The sequence below is a fragment of the Miniopterus natalensis genome, chromosome 4, assembly GCF_054644295.1.
Source record: "Miniopterus natalensis isolate mMinNat1 chromosome 4, mMinNat1.hap1, whole genome shotgun sequence".
Taxonomy (NCBI): domain Eukaryota; kingdom Metazoa; phylum Chordata; class Mammalia; order Chiroptera; family Miniopteridae; genus Miniopterus; species Miniopterus natalensis.
In genome coordinates this window covers 78,640,314-78,650,887 of record NC_142084.1, presented here as the reverse complement: position 1 = coordinate 78,650,887, position 10,574 = coordinate 78,640,314, and positions in this window count along the sequence as shown.

The following is a 10,574-nucleotide window of genomic DNA, read 5'->3' as shown; positions in this document are numbered from 1 at the left end:
TTCAGGGGTACAATTCTATAATCCATCATCTGTATATTGTATTGTGTGTTCACCACCCCAAGTCGAGTCTCCTTCCATCACCATTTGTCCCCCCTTCACCCTTCCCCCCTTCACCCTCTTCTACCTCCCCCCTTTCCTCTACACATATATTTAAATAGATTTTATTTTTTTATAGAAGTTTTAGGTTCACAGCAAAATTAATTAGAAGGTATGGAGGTCGATAATGGGAGTGTGGGGTCAGGTGGTATTGGGAAATCTTTATATTTCTTGATATTAATCCCTTGTCTTTTACAGATGGTCCCTGACTTATAATGGTTTGACTTAACGATTTTTTGACTTTACAACTGTGTGAAATACCCATACAACCATTCTGTTTTTCACTTTCAGTACAGTATTCAATAAATACACAAAATATTCAATGCTTCAATATAAAATAGGCTTTGTGTTAGATGATTTTGCCCAGTTGTAGGCTAATGTAAGTGTTGAGCATGTTTAAGTTAGGCTAGTCTAAGCTATGATGTTGGTAGGTTAGGTGTATTAAATACATTTTTGACTTATGATCTTGTCAACTTATAATGGGTTTATTGGCATGTAACCTCATGATAAGTTAAGGAGCATCTATACTATATACTGCCAATAATTTCTGTTCTTTCATGGTTACTCGCACTTCAATATGTTTAATATATTTCAAGTGTGTTCATAATTGCTCAATGGAAAATTTTTATGATAGCTGCTTTAAAATCTTTGTCCAATAATTCAAACAATGTATTAGCTTGATGTCTATTGATTGTCTTTTCTTATTGGAGTTGAGATTTTTCTAGTTCTCAGTCTGACAAGTAATTTTGAGCTGTATCCTGTGCATTTTGAGTATAACTTTATAAGTCTCTGGTTCCCACTTAAATCTATTTTAGCAGGCAGTCAACCTGGTAAATTCAGAATGCATATCCTGGCTCAATTTAGTGGACTGTGGTTCCAACGGTAGTTGAGTTTATAAAGTCTCTGCAGGGGTATGCTGCTAAACATTCTATAATGCACAGGACACCTTCCAGAACAATGAATTTTCCAGCCCCAAATGTCAGTAATGCTGAGGTTGAGATACCTTGGTCTATAGGCTCGACAGGGGCCACCTTACTGGTGGGAAAAGGCTTGGAACATAGCTTCCCATCAAGGAAGCCAGCTTCTTCAGTGAATTTTGGAGGACAGAGGGGTGCAGCTTTCCTCATATTTGCCTCAAGAACAGGCAGAATGGTGAGGTTTCTGTCATGTTGGCCCACCCTCTCCTGACCCTTGGCTGTTCTTATGGCTAGTGTGTGTGTGTGGGGGGGGGGTGGAGAGGGGATGGCTGTTGGCATTTCCAGGTTGCAGGCTTCTGTAACCCCAAGATGGACACACAGGGAAAAGAAACACCCCAGGGAGCTCCCCAATGGGTTCTCTTTCCAGTCCTGAGATCCTACCTAGTCTACCTCCTTTTACTCACCTCACAGAATCTTTTGGTAAGGGACTTGTGGTGTTGTGATTAGTGGCAGAAATAAAATGGAATGTGTTCATCATTTTTGTCTTAAACCTCAAAGAACTGGAAGTACTTCATAACTTTAATTTTTTTTCTTCTCCCAGCTGAGTTTGTTTCCCACAAATTGCGATTTTCAACGTGATTGATTTGGTGTTTATTTTTCATGTTAGAGGCCCTTCTTAGATGTCTGGTATGGGTGGGAAGAGATTAACCAAAGAACTTATATGCATGTATGCATGACCCATGGACACAGACAATAGTGTGGTGAAGGCCTGGGGTTGTGGGGCGGGGGGAGGAGGTAGAAGGGGTCAATGGGGAAAAAAGAGGACATTTGTAATACTTTCAACAATAAAGATAAATTTTTAAAAAGACTATTAGAATAAAAAGCGATGGGAAACTCTGGGCTGTGGACATGGCTTATTTACTTTGATCTCAGTGAGACAACTGGGTGAGTCATGGGGAGCTGCAGATATCAGTATCTTTATAACATGTCTTCTGGGCTTGTCAGCTTCACAGATGATCAAAAATTCTTTCCTGAATGGCGGGGGTCTTATTGCAGGGTTCTGGCATTTAGGTAGAAGGTATCTGTGTCTAAACATTCTGCATTAAGTATGTTCATCATCTCCTAATCTTCCAATGTTGGCATCCAGGGCCCTAAAAACTGTGCCTGGGACTCCCCAATGTAGATTACCTGTTTTACTCTCTGCAGAAAACAAAATTCCAGATTTCTGCAATAGGAAGCTACGTTAGTCCAGGGGTATGGAGTAGGGAGAAGACTTAGCTATATAGTAATTGCTTTCAAATAGCCCCTACCCCCTCCAATACTCCTAGGGTTAGCATTCCATCCCATAGTCAGATCTAGACATACTGGTTCTTTTTGAGAACTCTGTGCTACATAGATCATGACATTTTCAGCTTTCTTTATGGCTCACTCAATTCTATTAGGTCAGTTACTATTTATAGACCTGCCATTCAGCCATAAAACCTGTTCTGTTAAGGTATAACTTACACACAGTAAAATTTATCCGATCATGCAAGTTTTGACAGCCATATTACCACCACAGTCAAGCTATAGAAGAGTTTCACTGCCCTGCCCAGTCTACTGTACCCCCGTGTAATCAAGCCCTCCTACCTCCAAAGCCCCTTGAAACAACTAATCTAGTTTTCCACCCATATAGTTTTGCCTTTTCCAGAATATCAAATATGTAGTCTAGTTAGCGTAACACATTTGAGATTCATCTATAGGGTGGCCAATAAAACCAACTTGGCCTGGAATTTTATTTTCTGAATTCAACTTCTGTAGCACATACAGGACTGCTGGTTTCTTCTTGAGTGAGTTTTGATGCCTTGTTTCTTCAAGAAAATTGTCCTTTTCATTTGAGTTGTTGAATTATTGGCATGAAGTTATTAGTAAATATGCCCTTATTATCCTTTCAATGTCTGTAGTAATGACCCTCTTTCACTCCTGATATTGGTAGCTTCTGATTATTGTTTTATATATGAAGGCTATTGTTTGTTTGTTTGTTGTTGCATGCTACTTTACTGAATTTTCTTTCCATTCTTGATAGTTTCACATCGATTCTCTTTTTGTTATTGAGTTGTAAGATTTTTATAAATTCTTGATACATTCTCATCAGATATATGGTGCAAATATCTTCTCACAGCTGTGTGCTGTCTTTTTACCTTCCTGAATGTGTTCTATGACACACAAAATTTTAATTTTAAAGAAGTCCAGTTTATTTATTTATTTTTGCCATTTATACTTTGGATTTTCTCATCTAAGAAACCACTGCTTAACCCAAGAGCATGAAGATTTACTCCTATGTTTTCTTCTAAGTGTTTTATCATTTTAGCTCCTGGCAGCCTCTCCTTCAGCTCTGGGCAAGGGTGTCACTCAGGGGAAAGATGAGCGGGCTTGGGAAAGGAGGACCGAACGCTCTCCCACTGGCCCCTTCCCTTGGGGGCCAGGCGGACCCCCCCTCTTTCACCTCTCACTGCTGTCCCCATGGCACCTGTGGACAGTACCAGGCATGTGTCCCCTAACCAAACACAGCTCTGGAGTCAGGAGGGGAAAAGGCCAGCCCTGGGCAGGCCTCCTGGTCAGCCTCCTGTGCAAATCCTGGTGGCCAAGGCCTGAGGAGCCAGAGGTTAGGGATGGAGCAGGCCACACATCTGGTCAGAAGTTGGGACCCTCAGCGAGGGGCCGGGAGCCTCCTGTGGTTGGCTGATGCCCTCCCAGGCTGTGGGTAGCCTGTGTGCAAATGTGTTTGTCTGGGGGCCCTACAGTATGGGCAAGTACCACTGTGTCACCTAACTTACTGTTTCCAGATCATTTGTAGGGCTCCCCCCCGGGTCTCCCTTCCGAGGTCTGGCACTTGGAAGGTGTGGATCCTTTGCTCCCCCCACCCCATGCTTACTGAAGATCTCTCCTAAAGAAAAGTGGCTCAGCACCCACCCCTCCCACCTTCAACACACTCTGGGTTCCAGCTGAAGCAAGATACCAGCAAGCTCTGCCCTGCCCTCTGTCCCCTCTGCCCTCTGCCTGGATGCCCTCCCTCTGCCCAGGTCCAAATCCCTGGTGGCTGCCACTTCGTCCCTCTGCCCCACCATGGTCATCAACTGGCTCTCACCTCCCTGGGGGTTGGTCAGAAGGGCAGGGTCCAGGTGCGCCCACACTGCAGGGGAGCGTGCTCAGCAAACGAATGAGTGGAATACTTCCTCCTGCAGAGAATTTATCTTGATTCTTTTCAGCACCACATGGGTAGCAGGGCCTCAATCTATACCTCATTTCTATCAGACTCTGAACATAAGGAAAGAATTGAGTTTGAGGGAGGTATCATTTCCAATCTAAGCAGATTTCGGTTTTGGAACCTTCTCCTTTGAAAATCACAGAAAGCCAATCCTGACAGGAATGCTTTCTTCTGAAATTGCAGAGTAATTTATTTATTTGTTCAGGCCATGCACTCAATGGGATGGCATCTGGAGATAAACATCTGCTTTTGATGAGAGTCTGCCGTTTAGCCATGCACCGCACACTGCAACTTTGGCCACACAAATGCAGAGTGCCAGGCCCTCTTTCTAACATGAGATGCCGGCCAGAGTCAGGCCAGGTGTGGAGTCTCCCACAGGATGGCTGATTACAGAAGGAGGCTTAGGGCCTCCAGCCCTCCTCTCCCCAAGACCCTGCTCCAGGCCTTCTGCTTTCTGCTTGTCTGTCCCCCTCCTAGCCCACGAGACACACCCAAGCTAGGGCTTCAAGGGCAATAAAAAGTAACTTCCTGGGAAGAGGCACATGCTCCGGAGTCCTCCTCTACTCTGTCCAGGTGAGCCTCATGCAGCCATGGCCCTAATGGAGTTAGGTGCTGGCTGTGTGCCTAACATTGTACAAAGGACTTCCACTTAAACCCCATGGGCCCAACTGGAAGTGTGGAGGAGCCCGACCACACGTGGGTGTCACCAACACGCTCCAGCATCATTTCTGGGTCTGTCTGTGGCTTACCCTGGATGAGGGAGCATTGTAAGCACCTGTAGCTGTTACCAGGTGCGTCTGGGCCTGGGGCGGCCTGTCTTGGGCCTGCAGGTAGCGTTTGGGTTCTTGACTTTGTGTAGGAAAGATATCACTGCATGAGTCCTGGTGATTTTAAGAGTATGTTTCACTGCTGGGGACAGTGAAACGAAGGAAGGGCTTAAGGTAGAAGCAGCAACAGGAGAAAGTCAGAGAAAAAAGGGGGCCTTGGAGACAGGTTCAGGGGGTAAGCCCAAGACGAGCTGCCGCTGCCTGCTGCTCCCCTGGTTGCAAGTCTCATGGGGTCCCTTAGAGTTTAGGAGAAAAACAGCAAAGATATAAGGCAAGTGTGTGCTGTAGTGAGATTGTGCTGTGGGTCCTTTGTCTTAAAGCTTTTTCTCTTTCTTGAGCCAGCTGAAATCCTAGGGGAGGCCTCAGGGAAGGGTCTTAACAGAATATTCGTTAGCTTTTTCAGGTATGTCTTTCAATATGTTGATTCATCAAAATGTGTGTATAGAGGGGTCAGGGTTATTTTCTGGTTAGTTTTATTTTTAAAGAACGTTATTGAAGGGGGACCAAGACTGAGGCCATTCTGTCCCGGGATGGTCTGGAATGTGTAAACCATTTGTTTCCTAAGTGTCGTTGGTTGGGGAAGATAAAATCTTGTGATTCATTAGCTGGCTGCAAATTGCTCAAATTGTTTGGCCTTGCCTAATTATTTTGTCTCAGTTTCCATTATTCCACTTGTCAAGGAATTTCCCCAGCTTCTTACTATCCGGCCTCATAGCCATCTGCTCCTGTCCCCGACCTGCACTCTTTCCGTCTTCCCCATGAAGAGCTGGGGCACAGAGCCAGGTCTCCTTGCCTCTGCTCCTTCCACCAGGTGCCCTCCTGCATGGGTGTTCCTTCCCACACAGTTCCTGCAGCCTTGATGCACAGAGAGAGAAGACCTGAGACCTGGGGGACTGACATCTTGAGCACCTCCGGCTGTGTCTCACAGAGACTGCAGCCATTTCCGGAAAGACTACCAGGCACTGGACAGGTCAGCTTCTCTCCATGCAATCCCTGGATCCATCACCATATCCTTCAGAAGCACTTAGTCCTGGTCACACTGCAGAATTTCAGACACCTCTGACTTGTTTCCTCTGCTGCTTCTGTCAGAGGGAGCCCCCAGAGCCCTGAGTGCCACATGAGGAGCCCACCCCCCTCTGCCCCACTGCCCCTCTCTCCTTGGACACTGATCCCCTCCAGGGGCGGAGCGGTGCTTGTTGAATAAAGTTGGTCACCAGGAGCAGGCAGCATCCTACTTGCTGCTGGACCCACATTACCTCCCATCTGTCCTAAATTCACTGCTGTAAACACCTGTGCCATGGCAGAAACCAATAAATGAAAAACATGAAGAGCGTAGGGAACCAGTTGGAACGTTTCCATGGATGGGGCTGGTGTCCAACGGGCCACTTTGACTGGAAGTCCCCAGCCCCACCTCCCTAGCCCAAAGCAGATTCTAGTCTTGCTGTCACCTGCCATCAGCTTGCCCGGAACTATATAGCAAGAGGTTCCTGCTGAGACTACGAAGGTGCCCAGTCACGTCACCTACCAGGTCAAAAGCAAGGATGGTCTTGTCCCCATGGCTGTGACCCTCATGATGAGCTTCATCTGCTCCTTCCGTCTCTTCAAACACGTGAGAGAGAGGAAGGGGACTCTCCCAGGACTACAGAACTAAGGGACTCCTGGAACAGGAGCAGCTTCACTGTCTCTCAGTTCCTGACACCACCATAGAACAGATGTCGAGCAGAGAGGCGGTAACAGCTTGGGCCAGGAGCTCTGCCTGGTTGTGACATTGGGTCTTCAGGATCCCCATGTTACAGGTGCAGAAATGGGTGTCCAGAGGCAGGCTGTAACTTTCTGAGGCCCCATTGGTGGTGAGAAGAGCCAGCACCAAGGCTCGAGCGTCCACTCCCTTTGGGTAAGTGGGGAGTGAGGGCTGGAACCCGGCTCTCCTGGATGATGGGACAGAGGAGCAGATTCTAAGATGCCCTGACATTCCTGTCTGGTGCACAAACAGCTTTTCCCAGTTATTCAATCACATACTAATTAGGTGCTGCCACAGGATTCTACAGATGGAATCATGATCCCTGATCAGCGGGGCTTAAGATTAATACTGGGGTGGGCTTGACCTGATGCACAAGGCCCTTTAAAATCAGAGTTTTCTCTCCAGCTGGTTGCAGAAGGGACGTCCAAGAGTCACGGCATAAGAAGGGTTTTACTGCTGCTGCTGGTGCGAAGACGGAGGGGCCACGGCGAGGAATGTGTATGACCTCCGGGAGCTCAGCGCAGCCCAGCTGACAGCCAGAAAGGAAATGGGGATCTGGATCGCGCTGCCACAGGAGCTGTAACCTGCCAACAACCTGGAGGAGCTCGGAAGAGCCCGGAGGAGGCCAGATGAGGACGCAGCCTGGCCAACACCCTCCCTGATTTCAGAATTCCGGCCCCAGCGCTGTGAGGGAATACATTTTTGTTTTTTCAAGCCACCCAGTTTGTGAAATTTTGTTATAGCAGCCCCAGGGGGAAAAAATACAAATCCTGTTACCTGGATGCAACAAATTTGTTACCTGGAACAAATACCTAAAAATGTGGAAGTGCTTTGGAATTAGATAATGGCTTGAAATTTTTGAGACAGAGGATAGAAAAGGCCTTGACTGCCTTGAACAGGCTGTTGGTAGAAATACGGACATGAATGACTCTGCCAGTGAATGCTCAGAAGGAAGTGAGGAACACGTCACTGGAAACTGCAGGGAACTGGTTATAAGGTGAGAGAGAACTTAGGTAAAAACTTGTAAATAATAAACCTGAGCCCTGCCGGGCTTGGCTCAGTGGTTGAGAGTTGACCTAGGATCCAGGCGATCGGGGTTCGATCCCAGGTCAGGGCACATGCCAGGGTTGTAGGCTTGATCCCGTCAGGGGCGTGGAGGCAGCCGATCAATGATTCTCTCATCATTGATGATTCTATCTCTCTCTCTCCCTCTCCCTTCCTCTCTCTGAAATCGATAAAGATATATTAAATAATAATAATAAACCTGAGATTTCTAAGCAAAATGCTGAAAATGCAGCCTGATTTCTTCTTGTTGTGTATAGTAAAATATGAGAGGAAAGAGATAAATTGAGGGAGAAACTGTCAAGCAAAAATAAGCCGGCACCTGATGGTTTGGGGAATTCTCAGTACGTCCAGATTGCGAAAAGATACTCAAATTAGGAGATTCGTGTTTGGGAACATGTGCACTGGAGAGAAAACCAACAATGTGGCTAAAGAGATTAAGTGTGTGACTTGTGATTGCCACAACCATCTCAGCAGAAGCCAGGAATGGGATGGGGTTGCCTAGGAAAGATCTGTGGAGGACCCTCCTCTCCGATGGTGTGCATCCCCATGACAAACACAGGAGACACACAAGGTATCTGAGGTTACAGCAGCAGAAAAACTGCATCTTTAGATTCAAAGGGAAAAAATGAAAAAGGACTGTTGGACTTCCAACATTCTACAGGCAGGAAATAGGCTGACAGAGCTACTGAGCTGCGAACATGTTCTACCTTTCAAGGAAAAGAGTGATTCCGAGAGTGGAGTCATGGGTGCAGAGCGCAAGGCCTTGAATCACAGAGGATTCTTTTCAGGTCTTGAGACCTAAAGGAATCCACCCTGTTGGGTTTTGATATTACTCAGGCCCAGAGACTTCCCTTCCTTTACTTCCATCCTTTCCTTCCCTCCTTTTTTCAAGTGCTTTTTTTTTGAAGAGCGGTTTTAGGTTCACAGCAAAATTGAGTGGAAGGCACAGATATTTCCCAGATATTTCCTGTCCCCACATACAAACAGCATCTACGACTGTCACCGTCCCACACCAAACAGGTACATTTGTTACAATAGATGAGCCCACACTGACACATCCTTATCACCCAAGGTCCATAGCTTATATTAGGTCCACTCTTGATGCAGTCTATGGGTTTGAGACAAATGTATCTGCCACTGCAGTATCGCAGAGTAGTTTCACGGCCCTAAAAATCCTCTGTGCTCCGCCAATTCATCCTGTCTGCCCCCGGCCCCTGGCAACCCCTGATTCTTTCACTGTCTCCATAGTTTTGCCTTTTCTAGAATGTCATAGATTTGGAATATGATATGTGGCCTTCTCAGATTGGCTTCTTTCACTTACTATTATTTATTCAGTTTCTTCCATGTCTTTTCATGGCTCAACAGCTCATTTCTTTTTAGAACTGAATAATAGTCCATCATATGCATACAGCACAATTTATTCACTCATTCAGTCCTTTGGATAACAGCCCTTTATCTGATGTATCATTTGCAAATATTTTCTCCCAATCTGTGGCTTGTCTTCTCATTCTCTTGACAGTCTTTAACAGAGCAGAAATTTTTAATTTTAATTTAGTCCAGTTTGTACCTTTAGTGTTCTATCTAAAAAGTCATCACCATACCAAAGGTCATCTAGGATTTCTCCTAGGTTATCTTCTGAGAGTTTTATAGTTTTGTGTTTTAAATGTAGCCTATAATCCGTTTTGAGTTAATTTTTGTGAACGGTATAAGGGCTGTATCTAGATTAAAAAAATTTATTTATTTTTTTGCATGTGGATGTCCAGTTTGTTTCAGCACCATTTGCTGAAAAGACTATCTCCACTCCATTGTATTGCCTTTGCTACTTTGTCAAAGATCAGTTGACTATATTTACGTGGGTCTATTTCTGGGCTTTTTATTTTGTTCCATTGATCTATCTGTCTTCTTTCACCGACACCACACCATCTTGATTACTGTAGCTTTACAGTAGTCTTGAAGTGGGGTAGTGTTAGTGCTCTGCCTCTGTGCTTCTCGTTCAATATTGTGTTGCCTGTTCTGGTTCTTTTGCCTCTTTATATAAATTTTAGAATCAGTTTGTTGGTATCCACGGGGAAACTTGCTGCGATTTTGATGGGGATCGCAATCTATAGATCAACTTGGGAACAACTGACATCTGACAACATAGAGTCTCCCTATCTCCATAAATATAGAATTTCTATTTATTTAGTCCCTCTTTGATTTTTTTCATCATAGTTTTGTATTTTCCTTGTATAGCTCTTATACATATTTTGTTAGATTTCTACCTAAATATTTCATTTTGGGGTTGCTAATGTAAATGATGTTGTGTTTTTAATTCCCAATTCCACATTTTCATTGATGGTACAGGAAGGCTATTGACTTTGTATATTAACAGTGCACCCTCCAAACTTGCTGCGATCACTTGTTGGTTCCAACAGTTTTTCCCCCCCAGATTTTATACATAGACAATCATATCACCTGCAAGCAAAGACAGTTTTATTGTTTCCTTCCCAATCTGTACTTTTTATTTCCTTTCCTTGTCTTATTGCATTAGAGAGGACTTTCAGTGCAATGTTAAAAGGGATGGTGAAAAGGAACATCCTTGCCTTGTTCCTGATCTGGGGAAGCTTCCAGTTTCTCATCATTAAGTATGATGCTAGATATAGTTTTGTAGATGTTCTTTACGGAGTTGAGGAAGTTCTCTC